We start from the raw sequence: 15,112 nt of genomic DNA on the forward strand, positions 1-15,112 counted from the left end.
ACGACAACGGTTACAAAACTCATACCTAGTCAGACACTAACTGTAGCTAAACAACACCCCCCTTCCGGATGCTAGAATGTCAATTTCGGCTACCCGAAGGTCCTGGAAACATTTGTATATACATTCGAGGTGAGACACCTCTCAGTAAGGAAGAAAGCAGGTTATATCAGTGTGTGGCATACCAGTGTTATTTATGCAAAACATAACACCATAGAATACGATAAAGTTTCGAAACATTTCCATGCAGTTCCATATAGTTCTATACAGTTCTAGTAATTTCACAAATCCATTCCAGTACATATGATACCCAAACATGCGGTCAGTGTCGTCACACTAGAGCAACCGATTCCCATTGATAACTGAAGCCTCACAGCAGTACGTCGCCAATACGGTGTAGTTCACACCCATCAGTGACCAGCCGGAACACACTGACTATATTTCACACCCTCGGATATAGAGTCGGACACTCTCGCCCATGGTAATGAACTGGTACATGGCGTAGTGTACAATAATTAGCCACCACATAGTTGTTTCAGCGTACAGTAATTAGCCGCCACTAGTTGATTTCACAAAACCTGGAATCATTTTGCAACTCACGTTCCTATACTCATCAGCGTATGGTAATTAGCCGCCACATAGCTATTTTATAAAATACCTGGAACAATTACATACAACCATACATTCCACACTTATTTGATATACTGTAAGTCATATCGTTTTCCAATTCAAGCATCCAATTTTATACAAATATGGATACGGTCGACTCAATAATATAGTTTAAACACAAAATACAGTTTTCCAAATAAAGTAGAGGTGATATCCAAAAATCCCGATTTTCCTGAAAACTGTAACCCGAAAATCCCGCATTTTTACTCGATAGATTTCCCCAAATAAGTAATCAAAACATACATACGACCGTAACCTACAAGTTTACCGATCTCGATTTCGAAAAATAAATTGATATAAATAGAATCCCCTTACCTTAACCCGAAATCAAACCACGAATTCTACGGTTCCCAAAACGACAAACTGAGACACAAAAACCTAAACAATGCAGAACAATAATTCCTTACAACTTGTACTACTACACATATTTCGAAATAGAAGTGGAAATCGAGCCTTACCTCGATTTTGGACCAAAACCCGAAATTGCTCGAAACAAGATTCCGATCCACTATTCACGGAGAGAATCTTGCCCTGATCTACACAATAACGTCAAATCTACAATTCAAGCAACGAACGATGAAGAAATCTCAAGAGAGAGAGTGATCTTCAAGTTCTAGAGAGAGAGGGAGAGGATATTTTGAGATTACTTAGCTTGGAAGCAATGGAAATTGATATTTATAGCCCTTGACTCGGTCGTCCTCGTCAACGAATTGGCGTCCTCGCCGACGAGTCACTGAAGACACCTCGTCAACAATACGGTGACCTCTTCGACGAACTCTGGCTTCATCAACGAAGCTGGCCCAATTTACCAATTTACCCTCTCTTATACAATTAATCCATATATCATGGTTCAAGTTCTTACATTTTAAAACTGAAATAAATTTAAATTTTTATTAAGTAAATGCTTATTTTGTACTTGAATCAAACAATAATTAAAATTATTATCTATATCTTGAACCACAGCACCACACCTGAGTTTTTTTCTTTTCTTTTCTTTTTTTGCATCTAAGTTTTCCTTTTTTTAAAAAAAAAAAAAAATTGTCCTCTCTCTTGCTCATGGAGGCTCCACTATTTTTTTAAAATTTAATCTTTTGTCTTTTTCTGACAAAAGCAGGGGCCACATGAGCCCCACATTTTTTAAATTAACACTCGACTTTTTTCCCTCTCTCCCCAACAAAAGGACGGGACTCATGCAAGCCTCACAAGAGATGTGAGTGTATGATTTTATGTGTTTATGTGAAGAGCCTTGATAATGATTCATTTATTTTTTTTGTAACTTTATGTGCATGATATGTTGATTGCTGCGAAGAGTATGAGTGAGGTCAACAAGTTGAAAACTTTGTTGAGCAAAGAAGTTGACATGAAGGATTTGAGTGTAGCCAAAAAGATCCTTGGGGTGGAGATTCGCAAAGACGGAGCTTCTAAGGGATTATGGTTATCTCAACGTAGCTATGTTGAGAGGGTGTTTGAGAGGTTCAACATGAATAATGCAAAACCAATGAGTACACCTTTGGCGAATCACTTTATATTGTCTAACGCTCAGTGCCCAATGACAGATGATGAAATTCAAGACATGTCAAAGGTTTCATGTATTAGTGCAATGAGGTGCTTGATATATGCTATGGTTTGTACAATACCAAATTTGACAAGTTTCTATCAAATTTAGGATGACATCATTGGGATGTAGTCAAGTGGATTTTCATATACTTTAGGGGTACTATAAACTATGGCATCATGTTTGGTAGACAACAGGGTGATCTTCAGTTGTGGGATATGTGGATGCAAACTATGCAGGAGGCTTGGATGACAAAAGGTCTACCACAGGTTATGTATTCACTCTTGTAGGGGGCCTATTTGCTAGAGGTCCATGGTTCATGTTGGCCTAACAAGACTTACGACTCTTATTTTGATGATAACAAATCAAGGGAATTTCAGGAAATTCGGAATCTCAAGCTTGTCAATGAAGGAAAGCCGAGGAGTTTAGGGAAATTCGGAATCTCTGGCTTGTTGACGAGGCCACCACTTCGTCAACGAACTCCCTGGTGGACTTGTCGACGAAGATGTCACCTCGTTGACGAGGTTGGCCAAGTCGAAGGTGCTATAAAGATCTATTTAGGTTGCTTAGTTGTTAAGTTAGCAACTTCTCTCTCTCTCTTTCTCTCTCTCTCTCTCTCTCTCTCTCTCTCTCTCTCTCTCAGAACTTGAAATTCACTCTTCTCTCTAGATTCCTTCACTGTTCGTCACAAGAATCGATGATCTGACGTTACTACGAGGATCAGGGCAGGATTCTCTTCGTGATTTGTGTAAGGGATCTTCGTTTCAGGAATTTTCAAGTTTTGACCCAAAATTGAGGTAAGGCTCGGTTTTCAATTTCGTTTTGGTAGTTCTGTAGAGAATGGAATCATGAGTCTTTATTGTACTGTTGTTTATAAGTTTTGGGAACTCGATTTGCTGTTTAGGAGCCATAGAGTTCGGGTTTGGTTCTTTGAGGAAAGGTAAGAAGATTTTGTTTATGTCAATTATTTTCAAAATCAGACTCGGCAGAATTGTGGTTCATGGTCCTATGTATGTTTTGGCTACCTATTTGGGGAACTTTAACGAATGAAAATTATGGGATTTTCATATTACAATTTTTGGGAAAATAGGGCATTGGGTTGCATCTCGGGTTTCGTTAGAAAACCGTGGATATATTGTGATATATATATATATATATATATATATATATATATATATATATTGTGTTATGGGGATGGTCGTGCCTTGACTTGTTTTAAATTGTATTTTGGAAAAACATGATTTTAGATTTACCAAATGGATGTGGAATGTTTGGTTATATGAACATGCATGAATTGTGATTTTCTGAGATGAAAAATAGGAACTGGGTTCCGAATTGTTCATGGTGTGAAAGAGTGTCCAAATTTATATCCGAGGGTGTGTAATATCACCTGCTAGTGGGTGAGAGTGTCCGGCTCTATATCCGAGGGCGTCAGCCTTACCGGTTGATCACCGAAGGGTGTGGATCCAGAAGTTAGTACTGATACAATGCCATGGGAGCCTAGGGCTACGCCATGTGCCGGGGCGCCGTGTAATGCGGACCGACTGCAAGCCGAAGGATGTGATGACACCGGGTTACTTGATTATGTGTGGGTATGTTTTGTGAAAATACTGGAACTGTATTGAACTGTGTATGTTTTATGTCATGATAACACTCATATGCCACACACCGATATAACCTAGATTTGCCTTACTGAGATATGTATCACCCCTATCACCAAAGCCTTCTGGTACTCCCCGACCCTCTTCTAAAAAAAATGATCTTTCCTTGCAGAGAGATCAGCTCCATCCAATCAAACGGGTTTGGGACATTGTAGATTTTGCTGTATCCCAATGCACCCAGAAGTTGATCAGCCACAAACTCGATGTATTGGCTCATCAAATCACCGTTCATCCCTACGAGGGCGCAAGGTAATGCGTCGCACACGAACTCCCGCTCTATGTTCACTGCATCGGCGACGATTCCCTTGACTCGCTCCTCACTTAACTTTGACCTCAATAACCCGTACAACAAACATGCGAAATCGCAGTGTAAGCCTTCCTCACGGGAGATTAGCTCGTTCGAGAAAGTCAACCCTGGCATCAACCCGCACTTCTTCAGCCAAAATATGGCGGAGAAGTTGCCGAAAAAGAAGATACACTCGATGCAGGCGAAGGCGAGGATATGCTCAACGAACGATTCCGAGTTGTCTATCCACCGGAAGGACCAAATGGCCTTCTTTGCGATGCAAGGGACGATATCAATTGTGAGGAAGAGCTTGTTCTTTTCTTTTGGATCCCTGATGTAGGATTCGAGGAGGAGGCTGTACATCTCGGAGTGGATGTTCTCGATGGCGATCTGAAGGTCGTAGAAGGTGCAGGCCGCGGCGACCTTGACCTCCTTCATGAACCTTTCGGCGAGGTTCTTGAGGACGATACCATCTGAGGCAGCAAAGAAGGCGAGGACGTGACTAATGAAGTGCCTTTCATCGCCTGTGAGTGCCTCCAAGTGAAAAAGGTCCTGGAAGAGATCGATCTCCTCAATGGTCTAGAACAAGGCCTTAGCCTTCTTGTACATTTCCCAAATCTACAAGTACAGAATCGAGAACATGCAGAACCAATCTAGGTTTGGAGCCAACAAGGGCTCTTCCGGCATTGAAGGCATTTTGGATTCACATAACCTAAATTGAATCGAAGACTGGAAGCTCTACTACAAAAATCCCTATTGCAAAACTAGCACTAGCAATGGAAATTTGAAGATTGATAGGGAAATACGAATATAAAAGCAGAAATGGGTGTGTAGAGAATCGAGTGGTTGCTTTGAAATTTATAGGTAGATGAGAACTTCATAGGAAGTTTTGAATGAAAGCGCGGGCGGGTGATTTGAATTTTGGGGAGAAGCTTGCGGGAGAATGAACCTACCAAATAGGGGGCGGGATGAAGGCAGCATCGACATTTCGTCGTCGTGATTTTTTTTCCCCACCATGCGGAGAACATTGATGGAGGGTAAAATGGTCATTCCATAAAATATTCAAATTACATAAATAGCCTTCTAGAGAGGGGCAATTTAACGAATTGTAAGAGGGTAATTATGGAAATTTCATAAATTCAGGAGTGCAAAAATATCTTTACAAATTTGGATTTAGGGCGGGCTTTGGTCAGCTTCAATTTTTTCGGAAAACCGTGGTCTGGGATGCAGGGCTCTTATCATGAATATGGACCTTGAATTGGGTTTGATGGTCCACGTGTGAGGATAATGGGTCGACACGATGGGCGTGGCCTTGTACACGTATTGGGCGGGTTTGCTCACGAGGGCACGCTCGATCCACGCAGAGAGATCAAACGTGGCAATTTGGCACGTGGCAATTTCGTCCCCCAAATTAACACTTTGATTGATGTTTTTTTTTTTTTTACTAAAAATTAAAAGAAATCTTTGTGGAATAATTAATGAAAATTTAGTTTTCATTATCAATTTCTTTTTTTAAAAAAATTTTCAAAATAACTACACTTTGAACTTTATAATTACATTTTTTTCAATTATTTTTAAAAATTATCTACTTATCCATGAATTATAATTTTTAACACAACAGGTACCAACCTCCCTTAATATTTGGTAAAAAGACAAAAATATCCTCTAAATATTTAAATATTTTTAGGATCCCTTTTGATATTTTAAAAATTTTACAGACCTCCCTAAAAGTTTGTTAAAAAAACACAAACCTTCGTTTATTTTTACAAAAGAACAAGTTTTTTTAGTAAAAATCTGTGTCTTTTTGCCAAATTTTAGGGGAAGTCAATTATATTTTTGAAATCTCAAGAATTAGAATGGACTAACGACCTATTTTTCATAAAGAGTATGATCAATTAATTTCATTTGCATTCCTTGACTTCGCAGCTATTGACTCAACTTTTGGGCGTCGTTTTCAAGGTCATTTCGACTTCGATTAGGGGCGACCGTACCGGGGGTTACCCACGATTGGTAATGACACAACTAGAGCAGATCAATGAGATTTTTGAAAATTCAAAGAAAAAAAAAAAAACTTTTTGCTATTCTCATTGACGAAGCAGATCAATGACAGTTTTATTGCTACCGGTAGACTCGATTACCGAACCCCTTTACATCACTTTCTCACCTTTTTCAGGGAATATAAAACGAGAGAAAACGGGGATGAAAAGGGCATGCTAGGATAAGCCGATAAGGCGCTAAAACGACACCGTCTCACTCACTGTCTCACATTGACAAATGATAATACATCGTGTGGTCGAATGGCACGAGATTTCCAAATTTTGATAAACTTTAAGGCTGTGTTTTGACGACGCCTTCAATTGTAAAAGAAATTAGAAACAAACATGAGGGAGAACAGGCTTACTTATATTTATCTATCATTTCCTCAGGAGAAAATGAACAGGGCAAACAAATAACATGACATATAAAGGTAGTGAAGTAGGAATAAGAAAAAAATAAATTTTACAAATAGACAGTATCCTAAATAAGAAAATCAGAAATCTTCATCCCTTTTGAACACATGAGTTCCTCCATTCCCGTTCAAGCTCGACATCACCGAAGCCTTCTGGTACTACCCAACCCTCTTCTCGAAAAAATTGGTCTTTCCTGCAGAGAGATCAGCTCCATCTAATCAAACGGGTTTGGAATGTTGTAGATTTTGCTGTATCCCAATGCACACAGGAGCCGATCAGCCACAACCTCGATGTATTGGCTCATCAGATGACCGTTCATCCCCACGAGGGTGCAACGCAACACGTTGCACACGAACTCCCGCTCTATGTTCATTGCGTCGGAGACGATTCCCTTGACTCGCTCCTTACTCAACTTCAACCTCAGTAACCCGTACAACAAACACTCGAAATTGCAGTGTAAGCCTTCGTCACGGGAGATTAGCTTGTTCGAGAAAGTCAACCCTAGCATCAACTCGCGCTTCTTCAGCCAAAATATGGCGCAAGCTGTCAAGAAATAAGATACCCTCGACGAAGGCCATGGTGAGGATATGATCAGCGAACGTTTCTGAGCTGTCTATCCACTGGAGGACCCAATCGGCCTTCTTGGCGACGCAGGGGACGATATCGACTGTGTGGAAGAGCTTGTTCTTTTCGTTTGGATCCCTGATATACGAGGAGTAGACTGTACATCTCAGAGTGGATGTTCTCGATGGTGATCTGAAAGCCGTAAAAGGCGCGGGCCTCGGCAACCTGAACCTCCTTCATGAACCTTCCGGCGAGGTTCTCGAGGACGATACCGTTGGAGGCACTGAAGAAAGTGAGGACGTGAATAATGAAGTGCCTTTCGTTGCCGGTGAGTGCCTCTCAGTGGTTGAGGTCCTGGAAGAGAACGACCTCCTCGGCGGTCCAGAACCATGCCTCAGCCTTCTTGTACATTTGCTAAATCTACGGGTACCGAATCGGGAACACGAACCGATCTGGGTTTGGAGCCAGCAAGGGCTCTTTCGGCATTGATTGGAAGCTCTACTGCAAAAATCCCAATTGGAAAACCAACACTAGCAATTAAAATTTGAAGATTGAGAGGGAAATAAGAATATAAAAGCAGAAATGGGCTTTGAAATTTATAGGGCGATGAGAATTTCACAGGAAGTTTTGAATGAAAGCGTGGGCGGGTGATTTGAATTTTGGGGAGAAGCTTGCGGGAGAATGAACCTACCGAATAGGGGGTGGGATGAGGGCAGCTTCGGCATTTCTCCGTGATTATTTTTCTTCCCCACTATGTCCTCCGCATTGATGGAGGGTAAAACGGTCATTCCATAAAATATTCAAATTACATAAAGAGCCTTCTAGAGAGGGGCAATTTAACGAATTGTGAGAGCGTAATTTATGGAAGTTTCATAAATTCGAGAGTGCAAAAATATCTCTACAAATTTGGATTTAGGTCGGGCTTTGGTCAGCACCAATTTTTTCGGAAAACCGTGGTATGGGCTGCAAGTAGGGGTGTACAAAATTTACCGAAAAACCGAGAACCGGACCGAAACCGAACCGTTTGAAGCTTCGGTTTGGTTTTTCGGTTTCGGTAATCGGTTTCGGTTTTGTATATATAAAAAATAGATTTTCGGTTTTGGTTTCGGTTTCACTCAAAAACCGAACCATAAAAACCGAAAACCGATTATAATTTTAAAATAATTATCTATGGGAACTTTGATTACAAGTACATGAAAAAGAAATTATACCTATATTAATTTTTTAATTTAAATTATTGACTCATATTTTTCGAAGGAGTGGGGAAGGATTTTATAAAGGAGAATGAGAACAAAAACTTCCCGTTTTGGCCATATGGGATGAGTGCTTGGGAAGAACCGAACCACCAGCTTGCTACAGTGCTACTACCACAGCAGGCGCTAGGCATCATCTTCTCCATCTCCTGCCTCCTGGTAACCTGCACACTGCACAGTGCCGACAGCCGAGTGCCGACGGCCATGCCCTCCAAGTCTTCGACACTTACGCCCACACCAGCGACGCTCACGCCCACCGCCCACGCCAGTCGCCAACGCCCACATCTCCACGATGCTCACGCCCACCGCACACTGCCTGTGCACAGTGCCGACTACCATGCTCTCCGAGTCTCCGACGCTCACGCCCACCGCCCACGCCAGTCGCCAACGCCCACCCCACATCTCCACGCCGACACAGTCACACACTGCAACGCCCAGTCGCCCACGCTCACGCTCACACAGACACACACAGCAACGCCCACACTCACGCTCACACAGACACACACAGCAACGCCCACACTCACGCTCACACAGACACACACAGGCACACTGGACACAGCAACTCCCACATCTCCACACAGCAACGCCCACGCTCACACACAGGCACACAGCAATGCCCGTCGCCCAAGCCAGTCGCTCACGGTCACACCCACATTATCTTTGTGCTCTGGCCGTCCCACATCGATTGGAAATGGGAAGAAAAAATTTTCCTCACCCTATTTATTGAAGTTGCATCTACTTATTCACTTACGTGCTGGGCTTTTCACTCAAAGTCGTGGCCCAGTTGGCCGTGGCCCAGCCCAGTTGGTCGTGGCCCAATTGGCCGTGGCCTGACTTGGCTGGCTTTATTTAATTACGTTTTTATATTGTTTGTTTAAAATTTGATAAAACCGAATTAATCGAACCGAACCGTAAAATAAACGGTTTGGTTTGGTTTTAAACCGACGGTATACGGTTCGGTTGCGATTCAGTAGTTTTAAAAACTGATAGGTTCGGTTCGGTTGACGGTTTTGGTAATAACCGAACCGAACTGAACCATGTACACCCCTAGCTGCAGTGCTCTTATCATGAATATGGGCCCTGAATTGGGTTTGATGGTCCACGTGTGAGGATAATGGGCCGACACGATGGGCGTTGCCCAACACACGTATTGGGCGGGTTGGCTCGCGAGGGCATGTTTGATCCACACGGAGAGATCAAACGTGGCAATAATAACAAAAGTAATAATAATAATAATATAGGAAAATAATTAATACTAATAATAGTGAAAATAATAATAATAATAATAATAAATAATATAAATAATGACAATAAAAATAATAATAATATAGTATCAATACTAATAATAATAGTGATAATAAAATAATAATATTAAAAATAAGGTAATAATAATAATAATAGTGAAAATAATAAGAGACCCCTTGTTCTATCTGGTTAGGGTAAAAATAGTGTGTCTACAGTTGCCCTTTTTTGTAAGCTTTGTTACTTTAATGTAATGGTAGGAACTCTTCCACGTTTTTTTGTAGCAATAAGCCTGCAAAGATAAACAAATCTCATGCAACAAAACAAATAAAAGATAAACAACATGCATCATAAACCAAAACTAACGGGAAATCAGTTAAACATACCTCATATAAGTCGTACTCATTTTCTCCCGTTTATACAACTCATTGATAACTCTATGGAGTTGACTATTATTTGTAAATAAACTATTCCTCCCCATAACACATTAACACCTTGACGAGTCAAGACATCTGTCACTTTTTTATATTCTCTATACCAATGCTTTATCGATAAGTCTACTCCCTCCAATAAAAGATTGGACGAATCTAGATTTTATTAATTCTTCAAAGAAAATTGGTGAAACTCACCGCCCCGTGACATTACAAGTTCATTTGGAAATAGGAGAGAAAGTGAAGTAGCATAGGCCCCACATGCCATCTTCTCACCTCTTGCCATATGGTACCCGTGATGGTCACCAACCTGTGAAAAATAGCATTACTCTTCTTTAAAGCCAATAGGCTTTTGCATGTGACCGATACTAGAAAGATATTATTTTATTTTTTAGAGGATAAAATTAAGGAAAGTTGTCATCCTAGAAATGAAACTTTTTGAAATAATATCATGTTTGCCCACCAAATAAATTTTAGCAATTTTATTTGAGGACTTCAATTGGTAAAGTGCCTGTTCCTTGTAGAAAAAACCTGTGTGTCATAAACATAAATAAAATCAAGTTAAATCTGTTAAATATATGTAATTGGAAAAATCTTCTCTAATTTGATAACATACATGGAAATTAAAATTTATATAATATTATGATATCTTAAAATAGAAATATTTGATGGCACAAACAAAGGTTAATAAGAAATAGGAAAAAGCATGGCTAATATGGTAAGCTATAATTTTTTAAAATATTTAAGTAATTTCATTAATAAATGTGGCTTTTAAAGCCTTGTGACTACTCCAACTCTATATAAAGCACAAGCCTCATATTCAATCCACTATCAAATTTATTTTAGTGCCCGAATAGAGAGAGCAATTTAGGCGTAAGAAAAGCAAGAGTGAAAGAACAAAATGATTCTTACTTCCACTTTGAAATTTTTGGCATCCATGGTGGATGGTTCGTTGCTTTTGGAAGATTTCAACTGGAAGGAATTTTGTTTGAAGATGAAAGAAGAAAGGAAGAATTTTGTTTGTGGCAAGTCACTCAACATCACTTAGATGAGTGGTGCATTTTAAAATTTTACTTTTATACAAGTTATATATGCCTTCTGGCTTTATATAGTTCTCGAATGTGAACCTCTTCTTTTTTTTCTTTTCGATTGTTGAAAATTATGAGCCTTCTATTTACTTTTTTTTCTCTTAAATTTCATGTATTTATTTTTACTTTAAAAAAAAAAAAAAATGATATCGAATGAACATGGAGTAATTGCTCCTGTGAAGAAGAGTAAGATTAGATGGGGAATAATTTTACTCTCCCTTTTGTTTTATCTTGTAACCACGGTATTCCTCTGCCAAAAGTGAGGGTATATTAATAAATAAATGGAGGTGCCGACCTCTTTTTTTAAAAAATAAAAATAAAAGGATGGGGAATAATTTGAATAAAAAATTTCTATTTTATGCTTGTTGTTTAAACACATTTCGTACGAATTTGAACATAAGACTTATTTGAAATGATAGCATTATATTACTTCAAAAGTTAGATGTTTTGAGCTTTGGCAATGTGTTTTGTTAGCGTAATTGTGTTAAACAGCTAACATTCAATCTCATGAAATAATTTTAGGAAGTTGAGTAATATAAGGGATGTTGAATTAGCATAAATTATTCAATCAGATCTATAGTCAGCATATATGGATCTATAAACCACCTGTATGACTGCAAGTGCTAGAGCTAATTGGTGTTATTAATCTCAAAAGAAGATTGAAAATAAGTTACTCCACGCTCGTTTCATTGAACTAATAAAGTCAAACTAGGGCAAGATGAAATGGGATGCACAAAAACAACATTCTACATATTTATATCTCTTCCATCAATTACATTTGAATTGATGACTTAGTGTCCCTTTTTTTTTTTTTGTCAAGGGGCATCTAAGAGGGTGGGTGAATTGAATGGGTATTATTTCAATTTAGGGTATGCTAACAACATAAGGACGAGCTTCAACTTAATGGGATGGGAGTTAGGAACTTGCAATGGGAGAGATGAGTTATTTTCCATTAGCTCAAGATTAGTGTGGGTTTCTAAAAATACCAAAAAAAGAAAAAGAAAGATGCAAAACACCCCTTCTAGCTTCCATTGATCACAACCCCAAGTACAAACTAGAAACTATATACCAAACATCTCACTGTGCAAGTCAAGATCTTTTGTCACGACCGGCTCATTTTCCACATATATATTTTTTTTAATAATATCATCATAAAATCAATACCACACATCTCACACCCTAACTCAGCAGGTCACAATCCACTTAGACCCGTGGGTACCAGGGATACATCAGAACATACAGCAGAAGCCTATGCAGCAGAAAATGTATAATCATATACATACCATCATATCATACATCACAATGTACCAGAGTTACTACAATCACTGTACTTCCATATATACTTCCCAAAAATGAAATCTAGAGACAATTCCTACAAAACCATACTATCCTTACCAAACACTTACCCTGCAAAAAGGGCAGATAAACCACATTTTATCAGCGGGACTTTTCTCGCTCTCCTATCTAGGACTCCTGAAAAATTTGTAAAGTTTAGGGGTGAGACACCTCTCAGTAAGGGAAATAAACTAATACTAGTGTGTGACAACATGAGTATTCTGTGTTCAACATATATCATACACAACATGTTCAATACTGTTTATCAAATATGGGAAAACATACATATACCATCAAAACATGATAGAACATACTGCATTTTTCATAATCATATTTCATCTCATATAATAATAATAACATAAAAACATTTCTGGTAAGTTAGCTGGCTGTTGTCATGTATTACCCTCACATGACTGGGTTGTGTGGCCCGAAGGCGAGACCTGACAATGGTTGGCCGACCACTGCCAAGTCAAACAGTAGTCTGTAGGTCTGATGGGTCTGCCAGACCTGGTTTGTACACCAGGGGCGATCAGCACACTTCTTATAAACCACATCGACCATCCAATCTGACACCACTCCGCACAGCGACGTTAATACAAATATCATGATCACGAAGACTATGGACACATAGCAACGGTACCGTGCAAGTGCTAGCCTAAACCAAGCCAACCAGGTTCTGATATCATATACATATACTAAAATCGTAATACATGGATATCTCATATCATTAATTTTCGCATTAACCATATCATTTTGCACATATACATATATTATGAAAATCATCGGCTCATACGTCGACAAATCATAGCACAACTTGTACGCTGGCAAATCACATCCACATAGCACGGCCCGTATGCTGGCAAATCATATCCACATAGCACGCCTCGTACGTCGAAAAATCATATCCACATAGCACGGCCTGTACGTCGGCAAATCATATAAAAATCTCGGCCCGTAGGCCGGTTTTCCATCATAAAAATCCATATCATTCACATTTCCAGAAATAGTATCTCATACATTTTATACTCATACCACACAAACGGATTTTCACATATTTAATCATACGATCAATTTCACAGTATTTTGCAAATATAAAACATATATATATATATATATATAAATATATATACATTTTCCGCAAATCAGATGCTAAATATATATACATACATTTTCTCAAAACAAAACTAACTTTATTTATCCCCTAACCTGACTCTTGCAAAGCTCCTAAGAAAATCTTCCCTACACCTGCAGGGTTCCTAACTCAACACCTTGAAGATGAAAACCTCCAGTATTAAACTTCAATATTTTTATGTGCATAACATTTCTTATAACTACTGTTAAGTCAAATTCGACTTAAAAAGCCTTACCTCAACTTAGGGATGATTCCCAACATTACAAATTCAACACCCCTGGAAATGAAAATTTCCAGTATTAAAGTTCAGTATTTCTAAGCGTATAACACTTTTCTCAACTGTCATAAATCCAAATATTGAGTAAAAAGTCTTACTTTGGATTTGGGATGAAATCTAACTTCGTTTCCCTGACGATCCGCTTCAGCAGACTTGTAGAGAATTTCGCTAGGAGCGTCGTGGTGATTTCGGATTGTTGATTCGGCGTAAAACTGGCCCGAAATCGAAGAGAGAGAGAGTCGTAGAAGAGAGAGAGAGAGAGAGAGAGAGAGAGAACAATGGGGTTTCCTGAAGAGGCTTGTACAATCATATATATTAATATTATAATAATTTACTAATTGAAGCAAAACTTCTTGGAGAAACTTGTACAACAATATATATATATATATATATATATATATATATACCTTTAACTTATATATATTACATATATATCATAATAACTTATATATATATATATATATATATATATATAGACACACACACACACACATATATATATATATATATATTTTTTTCCTTATCATACTATTCATTTTACTTGTTAATTTAATTAATTTATTTTATTTTATTATTTTATTATTATTATTTTTTTTAATTTTATTTTTCCCAGTTACTACACCTTTTATTGCAATCATATTGTAAACCTTCGAAATCATGCCAAATTGCACCAATTTTGAGAATCATATGTTCAGGTCTTTCATTTTCAATTTTGTCTCATGTACTTGGTGTCTTGTAGTCTAATAAGTTAAATAACAAGCACATTCAAATTAAAGAACTAAATTAAAAAGTAGGACAAATAATTTTATCCCATATTTGGAAATGCCTTGAATTTGAATTTATGTTAAATTTGGATGAAATGTAATACGAAATTATTAAAAATTTGTTTAACCACTCAAATTCAAATCCAAGATTCAAAATTTATGCTCCTAAACACAGCATTATAGTGATTCAGTTACAGGTGAACCTATGCTTACTCCTTAAAAACTTGAGCTTCTCCATTATCACCCCTAATTTGTACATGAAGGAAGAAATTTTTTACTTATGAGTTTGTGACCCTCGTTTGTAGAAGAAACTCTCTTTCTTAAAAAAAAAAAAAAATTTATTCAACTCAACTCCTCAAATCAGTAGAAAAGGGGAGAACGAGTGAAAAAAATGGATGACAAAATTTT

General features: G+C 38.3%; 2 pseudogenes; both read right to left on the bottom strand.

Annotated features, from left to right (window-relative positions):
• Positions 1-3,899: 3,899 nt before the first annotated feature.
• On the bottom strand, positions 3,900-4,864 carry LOC131155845 (ribonucleoside-diphosphate reductase small chain-like; annotated as a pseudogene).
• Positions 4,865-6,550: 1,686 nt separating this feature from the next.
• LOC131155846 (ribonucleoside-diphosphate reductase small chain-like) lies at positions 6,551-7,668 on the bottom strand (annotated as a pseudogene).
• Between the last annotated feature and the right edge of the window lie 7,444 nt (positions 7,669-15,112).

Source organism: Malania oleifera, chromosome 5, assembly GCF_029873635.1.
Source record: "Malania oleifera isolate guangnan ecotype guangnan chromosome 5, ASM2987363v1, whole genome shotgun sequence".
In the NCBI taxonomy this organism is placed as follows: Eukaryota; Viridiplantae; Streptophyta; class Magnoliopsida; order Santalales; family Ximeniaceae; genus Malania; species Malania oleifera.